The sequence below is a fragment of the Jaculus jaculus genome, chromosome 4 (genome assembly GCF_020740685.1).
Source record: "Jaculus jaculus isolate mJacJac1 chromosome 4, mJacJac1.mat.Y.cur, whole genome shotgun sequence".
Taxonomy (NCBI): Eukaryota; Metazoa; Chordata; class Mammalia; order Rodentia; family Dipodidae; genus Jaculus; species Jaculus jaculus.
In genome coordinates, this window is record NC_059105.1 from 88,941,029 (window position 1) to 88,951,138 (window position 10,110).

The following is a 10,110-nucleotide window of genomic DNA, read 5'->3' on the forward strand; positions in this document are numbered from 1 at the left end:
CCTGGTTCGAGGCTTGGTTCCCCAGGTCCCACGTTAGCCAGATGCACAAGGGGGCGCACGTGTCTGGAGTTCGTTTGCAGAGGCTGGAAGCCCTGGCGCACCCATTCTCTTTCTCTCTCCCTCTATCTGTCTTTCTCTCTGTCTGTCGCTCTCAAATAAATAAATAAAAATTAAAAAAAATAATAAAATAAAGTACCTTGGAATAAACCTAACCAAGGAAGTAAAGAATCTCTACAATAAGAACTTTAAAACATTTATGCGAGAAATTGCAGAAGACACTAGAAAGTGGAGAAACATCCCTTGTTCCTGGATTGGAAGAATCAATACTGTGAAAATGGCAATCTTACCCAGAGCTTCTTTTGATAAAGCCTCCCCTCTGAGAGGGGCTGCCCACTCTGGGGGAAGGGCTCACCCTGGGGGAAGGATTCCTCCTTTAGTTAATCTTCCTGGAAGCAACCTCAGAGACCCACTTATGAGGAATGTCTGTGGATTCGTAAACAAATCAAGTTGACTTAACCATCAAACTTAACCATCACAACACTCAAGTGAGAAATTGCAGAAGACAGTAGGAAATGGAAAGACATCCCTTGTCCTTTTTTTGTTTTGTTTGTTTGATTTTTGAGGTAGGGTCTCACTCTGGCCCAGGCTGGAATTCACTATGTAGTCTCAGGCTGGCCTTGAACTCATGGCAATTCTTTTATGTGGGAAGCCATGCTGGCTTTATCAGGCTTTGCTGTGTCAGCTACTGTGGGAAGCCATGCTGGCTTTATCAGGCTTTGCTGTGTCAGCTTGTTTACTGCTTTTGTATCCTAATTGTCTGTGCATGAGCACATGATGTTATCCTAACATGGCTGCTCACCTATCCCGATTGGGTGATGCATAGTCAGCTGATGAGACTTAAGCCAATCAGACGACACTGCACAATCATCTGACCACTAGTATATAAGCTTGGGGCTCTGTAGGGTCAGGGTCCTTCTCTCTTTCAGTCTGGAGCTCCCAATAAAGTGTGCTTGAGAAGAATCCTGTTGTTGTTGTTCTTCCTGCTGGCGGGAGGGGCGCAACAAGTGGTGCCGAACCCCGGGAACTTGTCAACAAACGGCCAATTGAGAGGACCCCTGAGGATACTTCCGAGGGAGGATTCAGAACTCAACATACGGAGCGGCGGTACCGGTAAGTTCCCCTGGTGCTATATGATAAGTTTTGGCCTGTAACTGATCTCTAAGTAACATACATAAGGTTGCAAAATGGGACAACACCACTCCACCTTTTTGGAGCCACTTCAGGAAGTACTAACACAACGTAGACTTAAGATTTCAGATAAAACTCTTAAAGGGTTTTTGGAAGAAGTGGCTATGATAGCGCCTTGGTTTGAGCTGACTGGAGGTTTAAATTTGACCTGCTGGGATAAATTAGGCAGAGACATTGACCGTGAGTCAGAAACGCGAAAGTTGCGCGCAGGTACACAGCCCTTATGGCGTTTGGTGCGATCCTGTTTGGAGGACAAACATTGTGAAGAAGTGATCAGGGAAGGTCAACGCATATTAGCACATCATCAAGATAGTATGTCAGAGTCTGAAGAAAGTAAAAGGGGAAAACAAAAAAAGGTTAAAATAAAAAGAGAACCTAGGTTTCAAATAGAACAGAATAAAAGTGCGCAGAATAAAAATGAATCACAAAAGGAAGGGCCAAATTCAGGTCCTAAGTTATATCCAGATTTAATGGAACTTGCAAATTTATATATAGAAAGTTCTAGTGAATCTGAGGGAGAAGAATTAACTCCAGAGGAAGAACAGGATTTTGAGGAAGTAGAGACTGAATGTGGTCGGGAGTGTTCTAGACCCAGACAAGATGGCGTCTTTGCTTCTCCTCCAGCTTATGCTTCTATGAGTAAAAAGTGTAAACAACAAGATGGCCGACTTCCGTTTGGGGCACGTCCTTCGTCCGGATGTAGTCTGATAAAACCAGATACTTGGAAAAAGCTGGCTAGTGCTTATCCAGTCTTTGAGGATCCTAATACCAATAATAGATATCATGAAACTATAGGATATAAGGATGTACTTGAAAATGTCTGGAAAGGCCCGGATCCAGTTATAGCCAGATCCAGGGGAGCTGTTTGTGTTTTTCCACAGGGCCAAGCTGATCCTATCTGGGTGCCAGAGCGGTTGACTCGAATCGTGCGTCATGAGACAACAAGGAATGACAACCTCCGTATTACTACTGATGATCCTGAGCCTGTTCCTGCCGATGATGATAAAGGGAATTAAGATGCAATTTTGGGCTGTGGCCAGAACATGGCCTGTCCCTATGCCAGTTCATTCATATTCTAGTGTCTTACCTACTCTATTTTCCACATCTTGCCAAGGGGAAATGCCTTGCATCAGGGATCCTATGCAAACACCAACAATTTATAATCAAACTTCTTTTCATCTGAATGGCACTTTGTGTTTTTTCCAGGGTAATAAGAACCTAGCTCCCCCATGTATTGTATTACAAAAACAAAATCTTAGTACTTGGCAGGACCCATTAGAAAAGTCTAAAGTTGATATGAGTATAATACTTGCAACTTTAACTCAGATTACTAAGGAAAAACAAAATGGGTCAGGAGAGGGAGGTAATGTTACAAATGTTAATATTACCACATTATTGATACAGAGTGAAGTGACTGTCCCTTCTAGACAGCCCAATCTTAAGATAAATGCTAGTAATGTAAAAGGTGCTCCCTGGTGTGAACCTAATTATGCATTTCCTCCGATTTTTACTCCATGTCAGAGTTCAAATAAAATCCAAAAACAAATCTTACAGGGATTTCAAATGACCCCTCCATTAAGGCGTTACCAATTTAAAAGTAAAGGAGATAATACTCTTAGTAATAGTGCTGGTTGGCCCTGATATAAATGGCTTCTGTCCAATGAGGCCGGTGCAATGGCAGATGTGTCAGCTTTAGCAGGATTATTGGGAACTAAACATGCATTATGGAATGTTTCAACAGTTAGAGTTAATATAAATGATAAAATTTATATTAAAGACATAAATAAAAATCACCAATGGATTAATAGTAGCTTTAATCCAGCCTCAATTTGTGTACAAGCTCCATTCTTTTTTCTGACAGCAAATGTTAGCACTAACATCTCTTTGATAGATTGTAGAAATATCACATGTTGGCTTGCAGAGTGCTGGAATGCTAGAGTTAATCTAGCTTTAATAGTAAAATTACCTACTTTTGTCCCCATTCCAGTAGAGGCGGATCCAAATACCTTTCCTTTAGTAGGACTTATTCGTCATAAAAGAGATTTTGGTATTACTGCAACAATCATTTCCGCCATCGTCATTTCAGCTGCAGCAGCAACTACTGCTGCTATTGCCATGACATCTCAGGCCCAAACTGTGGAAGTTGTTAATAATATAGTAAAAAAGACTTCTACAGCATTAGAAACACAAGAAGCAATTAATACACACCTTCTTGCTGGTATTCATCTAGTCAATCAAAGAGTAGATTTGGTGCAGAATCAAGTAGAGGAATTATATAAAATAATACAACTTGGATGTGTGTCTCAGTATCAACATTTGTGTATTACTCCTTTGCAATTTAATTTTACTGCTTCTTTTAATCAGAGTCACAAGCTAGCTAAATTTTTGGCAGGAAACTGGACGCGTGAAGGAGAGCAGCTATCTCGGAAGTTACTGTTCCAGATTGTACAGCTGAATGGAACTCATTTGGAGCCAATCTCTTTGGGAGATTTTACTTCTTGGTTATCTTCTGCATTTTCTTTCTTTAAGGAATGGGTGGGGGTGGCTATGTTTGGAGCAGCCCTTTTGTGTGGTATGGTGTTCTGTCTCTGGCTTATCTGTCGAATCAGATGACAACGTCACCAGGATAACATAAAGATTGTTCAGGCACTTATAGCTTTGGATCAAGGAGCATCTCCACAAGTGTGGCTGGCAAGCCTGCAAAATGGTTAGTTCCACCCTGCTTACTGTAAGGCCTTTGCACACCAAGTGACCTTGTTGTCATTGCACCTTGGAAGGCTTACATTCCTGCATGAGCAGCCTTTGCACCCTGAAGGGATTTTTCCATTGCACTCGGGAAGGTGCTGAAGCAGGCTTTTGGTCTTGGGCTCTACCCTTGATCGGACTGGCCATCATGAGGGCTGGTCCTGGATCGGGTATCCTGAGGTTCAAAACAATTTTTAAAGGGGGAACTGTGGGAAGCCATGCTGGCTTTATCAGGCTTTGCTGTGTCAGCTACTGTGGGAAGCCATGCTGGCTTTATCAGGCTTTGCTATGTCAGCTTGTTTACTGCTTTTGTATCCTAATTGTCTGTGCATGAGCACATGATGTTATCCTAACATGGCTGCTCACCTATCCCGATTGGGTGATGCATAGTCAGCTGATGAGACTTAAGCCAATCAGACGACACTGCACAATCATCTGACCACTAGTATATAAGCTTGGGGCTCTGTAGGGTCAGGGTCCTTCTCTCTTTCAGTCTGGAGCTCCCAATAAAGTGTGCTTGAGAAGAATCCTGTTGTTGTTGTTCTTCCTGCTGGCGGGAGGGGCGCAACACTTCTACATCTGCTTCCCGGGTGCTGGGATTAAAGGCGTGCACCATCATGCCCAGCTCATCCCTTGTTCTTGGACTGGAAGAATCTATATTGTGAAAATGGCAATCTTACCAAAAGCAATATACACATTTAATGCAATTCCCATCAAAATTCCAATGGCATTCATTCTTCACAGAAATAGAAAAAAAAAAATCCAAAAATTCATTTGGAATCACAAAAGACCTCGAATATCTGAAACAATACTGAGCAACAGAAATAAGGCTGGTGGTATCACCATACCTGATTTTAACCTATACTACAGAGCCATAGTAACAAGAACAGCGTGGTACTGGCACAAAAGCAGACATGTAGATAAATGGAACAGAATAGAGGACCCAAATGTAAGTCCAGGTAGCTATAGCCACCTGATATTCGATAAAAGTGTCAGAAATACTCATGGGAGAAAAGAGAGCCTCTTCAGCAAATGGTGCTGGGAAAACTGGATATGTATCTGTAAAAGGATGAAAATATAGTCTTCTCTCTCTCCATGCACAAGAATTAAGTCCAAATGGATTAAAGACCTTAACATCAGACCTGAAACTCTGAAACTGCTAGAGGAAAACATAGGGGAAACCCTTCAACATATTGGTCTTGGCAAAGATTTTCTGAATACAACCCCAATTGCTCAGGCAATAAAACCACAGATTAGCCACTGGGACCTCATGAAATTACAAAATTTTTGTATGGCAAAGGATGCTGTGAACAAAGAGGCAACCTACAGAATGGGAAAAATCTTTGCCAGCTATACATCTGATAGAAGATTAATATCTAGGATATACAAAGAACTAAAAAAAAAAAAATCAAATAATAAGGAATCAAACAAGCCAATTAAAAAAAAAATGGGCTGTGGAACTAAATAGAAAGTTCTCAAAAGAAGAAATACAGATGGTATATAAGCATCTAAAAAATGTTCTACATTCCTAGCCATCAGAGAAATGCAGATTAAAACTACATTGAGATTCCGTCTCACTCCTGTCAGATTGGCTACCATCATGAAAACAAATGACCATAAATGCTGGCAAGGATGCAGAAGAAGAGTAACCCTTCTACACTGTTGGTGGGAATGCAATCTGGTCCAGGGACTGAGGAAATCAGTGTGGTGGATGCTGGGACAGCTCAGAATAGATTTACCATATGACCCAGCTATATCATGCCTAGGCATATATCCTAAGATCTCATCTCACTACCTTAGAGATACTTGCTCAGCCATGTTTATTGTCACTCTATTCACAATAGCTAGGAAATGGAACCAGCCTAGATGTCCCTTAACTGAGGAGTGGATAATGAAGATGTGGCACATTTACACAATGGAGCCCTACTCAGCAGTAAAGAAAAATAAATTATGAAATTTTAAGAAAAATATATGGATCTGGAAAGGATTATATTTAGTTAGGTAACCCAGGCCCAGAAAGGCAAATGCCACATGTTCTCTCTCATATATGTATCCTAGCTACAAATGATTGGACTTCTATGTGAGTAGGAATAAAACTCAGTAGCAGAGGCCAGTAAGCTAGAAAGGATATATAAAGGGAATAGAAAGGGAGGAGGAATTAATAAGATGGTATTGAAAGAACAGATTAATGGGGGTGAAAATTCCTAAGTGAGGTCAGGGGTGGAAAGGTGGAGGGAGGGCTAATCAAATCTAAGAGGATATATGGAAACCTACTTTTTTGGACAACAGAACACTCAGAAGCCATAGATTGTTACTAGAAAAATTTTCAGTGCCAGGGAGATGGGATATCTTCCAGTGAGTTGTTGGCCAAGGAGGTTCCTGATGTCCCCAAAACATTACAAGCAATTGCCAAGGCTCTTGGCTTCCCACCAGGAATAGATAGTAAGATCCTATTGCTAAAGACTCCACATGCTTGGGCTGCAAGTTCAAGGAGAAATCCTCCTGTAGCTGAGCTGAAAACTTCCTTCATGTAGACCAGCTGACAGAAAGCTAGAAAAGGTATACTATATACAGTTCAATGGGAGAGAGAGCAATTACCCATGGAGACCCTCAACAGTGGACACTGCAAGCCTAAATTTGGCCAGCCAGGCCAAATGAGCCAATGGGTGCAATAGTGGCATGTCTGTTATGGGGGAAACCAACTGCCCTCTAATATGACTGGAGGCCCACTCCATGGGGAGTAATACATCCCTGATACTGAAAACCTACAACAGGAGTACTCATGAACCCTAGGCATGTAACGTCTGATGATATCTGGCTAAATGTATGTACTATGATCACCAAACTGCCTGGTAAGCACTTCTCTAATGTTCATACCCATATATTAATGCTACTCTCACTTTTGGTTAGAGAAACTTCTCTTTTCAGATGGCAATGACCTTGGGATGACTCAGAAGGCACCATGGTGCTGAGAAGAAGTGATAGAGGAGTGTCCAGCACTGCAAGATTTTTATCACACCTTCCAAGGCTCAGGGGCCATTACAAAAGAGGTGGTGGAAAGAATATAAGAGCCAAAGGAAGGGTAGGACTACTTAAACATGCTCCCACCAGACACAAAATGGTCAGGATACCCATGATCTCAGAGTACCTGACACTACCTACACAAGACTATCATAATAAGAGGAAAATATCATGACATCAAAATAAAAGAGACTGTTTGAGAGGGGGAAGGGATATAATGGAAAGTGGAGTTGCAAAGGGAAAGTGGGGGGATGGAGGGTGTTGCAGTCAGGTTTGCATTGAAATCACCTACCAAGAGTAGCTTGTGGGGAAAAACAAGAGGTTTATTTTGGATTACAGGCTCAAGGAGGAAGTTCCATGATGACAGGGAAAATGATGACGTGAGCAGAGGGTAGACATCACTCCCTGGCCAACATAAGGTGGACCATAGCATCAGGAGAGTGTACCAAACACCGGCATGGGGAAACTGGCTATAACACCCATAAGCCTGCGACCAACAATACACTGCCTCCAGAAGGCATTATTTTCCAAATCTCCATCAGCTCAGAACCTAGCATTCAGAACACCTAAGTTTATGGGGAACGCCTGAGTCAAACCATCACAAAGGGAATTACCATGAGTTATTGTCTATAATTATGGAAGTTGTCAATAAATTAAAAAAATTAAACAAGGAATTGTTAGATAGAATTTGAATTGTTAACTCTATGTTGAGCTTTGAAATTTGCTTTATTTTTCTCTCCTTCCCCTCTCCTCCCTCCCTCCCTCCCTCCCTCCCTCCCTCCCTCCCTCCCTCCCTCCCTCCCTCCCTCCCTCCCTCCCTCCCTCCCTCCCTTCCTTCCTTCCTTCCTTCCTTCCTTCCTTCTTTTCTTCCTTTTCTCCCTCTATGGCTGACCTGGAACTTACTGTGTAGTGCTTTGAAGCAGCTGGTTGCAATTTGGGAGGTGGAGCCTTGTTGGAGAAGATGTGTTGTTGGGGTGGACTTTGAGGTTTATTAGTCCCTAGCTTACCAGTGTAAGTAGGCTCACTTTCCTGCTGCTGTTTTCCACCTACTGTGGCAGAGGTGATGTCCAGCCTCTGCTCATGCCATTCTGTCCTCTGTCAGTGTGAAGCTTCCCTTCAAGATTGTAAGCCAAAAGAAGCAACTTTCTTCTCATTAGCTGCTTTTGGATGGGTCCTTTGTCCTAGCAATGGGAAAGTAACTAGAACCCTGTGTAACTCAGGTTGTCCTTGAACTCACAGTGATCCTCCTGTCTCAGCCACCATGCCTGTATGAAGTCTTTATTATAAGTTTCCTTTAAATATTTTTCTGTAAATGATTAAAACTGTCAAGAACAAGCCATTTGACAGGCCTTTCCATTATATTCAGCTCACTGGAAACACTCTCTTGTGCCTCCCCCTGGGGTTGCAAGCTTAGGTCCACTAAAGCACATCCAGGAGTGGTCTTTTCTTGCTTGCTTGCTTGTGTGTGTGTGTGTGTGTGTGTGTGTGTGTGTGTGTGTGTGTAAACGTGTGTATGTTCATGGTGTGTGGGAGTGTGGAGGTCAGAGGACAACCTTCAGGTGTCAGTGCTCACAGACGAGATAGTAAAATAAAATAAAATTAGATAAATATATGTAATCTAATGTTCCTTATGTTATTAGATCTATACGAGGATGTTGGTTTGGATTGAGCACCTACACTATGTCCAAAAGACCAGGGTTGGAATTATTAATGGTGAAACTCTACATCATCAAGAAGGTAACTTGTTTTGTTCTACCTTCCAAGAAGCCAGGGCAGAGATAATATCCAAATTCCCAACCAAACCTCCCAGTTTCTCATTTTAGTTTATCAAGAAGGAAAAATTCAGCTGGGTGTGGTAGCGCATGCCTTTAATCCCAGCACTAGTGAGGCAGAGGTAGGAGGATTTCTGTGAGTTTGAGGCTACCCTGAGAATACATAGTATATTCCAGGTCAGCCCGGGTGAGAGTAAAACCCTACTTTGAAAGAAAAAAAAAAAGAAAAAAAATTTATTTTGTGTGTGTGGTGGTTTGATTCAGGTGTGTCCCCCATAAATTTAGGTGTTCTGAATGCTAGGTTCCCAGTTGATGGAGATTTGGGAATTAACATCTCCTGGAGGGAGTGTATTGTTGGAGGTGGGCTTATGGGTATTATAGCCAGTTTCCCCTTGCCAGTATGTGGCACACTCTCCTCTTGCTATGGCCCACCTTATGAGGGTCAGGGGGTGATGTCTACCCTCTGCTGATGCCATCGTTTTCCCCTGCCATTGTGGAGTTTCCCTTGAGCCTGTAAGCCCAAATAAACCTCTTTTTCCCACAAGCTGCTCTTGGTTGGGTGATTTCTACCAGCAATGTGAACCTGACTGCAACAGTGTGGGATCTAAGCCAATCATACTATTTCTAGGTTCCTGTTTCCCACATTAAAGAACTACCCAAATACATATGTTCAAAGACAAAGATATTTATTGCAACCATATTAATGAAAATAATCTAAAATTTCAACAATGGAGCTACACTTAAATAAAACACACAACAACCAAAGCATGGAATATTTTACACTTGTTTAAAGTAACATTTTGTAGAATATTCAGTTATTTGGGAAAATGCTTGGGTTATGAAGTTTAAGGTTTAAAAAACCAGAATATGAGACTGTACATAGAGTAGAATACCAGTATTCAAATACAAATACAAATACAAATAGATACCTATATACATATATCACAAGTGGAAAAACAACTGGAAGAAAGATATGTTAAAAATGTTAACACTAGGTCTTTCTTTTTTTTCTTTTTATCAGAGAGACAGAGAGAGAAATAGAGAGAGAGAGGGAGAGAGAGAATTGCTGCACCAGGGCCTTTAGTCACTGCAATTGAACTCCAGACATGTGCACCACCTTATGCGCATGTGCGACCTTGCATGCTTGTATCACCTTGTGTGTCTGGCTTATGTGGGATCTGAAGTCAAACATGGGCCCTTAGGTTTCACAGGCAAGCACCTTAACTGCTAAGCCATCTCTAGCCTTTTTTTTTTTTTTTTCCAAGGTAGGCTCTCACTCTAGCCCAGGCTGACCTGGAATTCACTTTGTAGTCTTGGGGTGGTC